This window comes from Oryzias latipes, chromosome 23 (assembly GCF_002234675.1).
Source record: "Oryzias latipes chromosome 23, ASM223467v1".
Taxonomy (NCBI): domain Eukaryota; kingdom Metazoa; phylum Chordata; class Actinopteri; order Beloniformes; family Adrianichthyidae; genus Oryzias; species Oryzias latipes.
In genome coordinates, this window is record NC_019881.2 from 6,915,389 (window position 1) to 6,916,440 (window position 1,052).

Below are 1,052 nucleotides of genomic sequence, written 5' to 3' on the forward strand. Positions count from 1 at the left end.
CTTCAGCTTGTTGGACAAGCTGGTAACGGATGAAAGCCTGCGTAGCGGCCTTTGTGGTCATGGACATGACACAAGGCAGAGCGCATGTTTGTCAAAAGACAAAACAGGCACAAAACGATGAGTATAGGGGTCAATCATTTCAACAGGTGGTGCCACCATGGACCAGATGGAAGCCAGGACCAGATGTCACTGGTGGGACTGGCACCAGGAGTCGCAGGCTTATGGTAGGCTTGCAGTGCCATCAAGTCGTGCAGTGCGGTAGAAATGTCCTGTCCATCACTCCATCCGGGATGAAAGTGCAGCAGGTGTCTCCAACCATTTTGCACACACCTCTCGATGATGCAGTTAGGAGGTCGAGCACGAGTTGATTTTGCAGGACCATAATTCTTATGGTCGACATCTCTGCTGCTGATGCATTGGCAAACTTGTAGGTGGCGTTAAGGAATCTCAGCAATGCGTACCTGTTGATCTCGATGTGGTCCCTTACTTCTGCCACTCCGATCCATGGAAAGAGTTTGGCTCCTCCACCCCAGATGCGGAACTCCCATGGGACTCCAGTATTGGTGGTCATTTGTAGGGCGTTTTAACTGTATTACAGAAGAAAGAACCAAAACCGAATTTATGAAGACAGCTGGAGATAAAGCTATGATTAACAGAGTCAAATGCTTTGAAAAGTCTAAAAAGAGTTTAAACTATATTTAGAAATCAGGTGTAATGTAGAATGTCAAGAAGAACAGACAAATATTATTGGAGATGTGTCTGTTTTGCATGAATCCTGATTGTGTTTCCGTAAAATTAGAACTGATTTATGTCTTATTGCAAAGACAGATGAATTTTGTTGTCAATATTTAATAGACATATTGGGGCCAATTGTAAATGAGAAGTTTTTCTTTTTGGGGTTTGGGTATAAGGGTTAGTATGCCATGATTCAATGTTGGAAGGAGGATGTCTTTTTCTTTGCTCTCTAAACCAGTTTTTTAGAATAATTCAACTGGATCGCTGAGAATCTCCGAATTGACTGTCGTCGTTGCGTCACTGACCACGTGACGCAG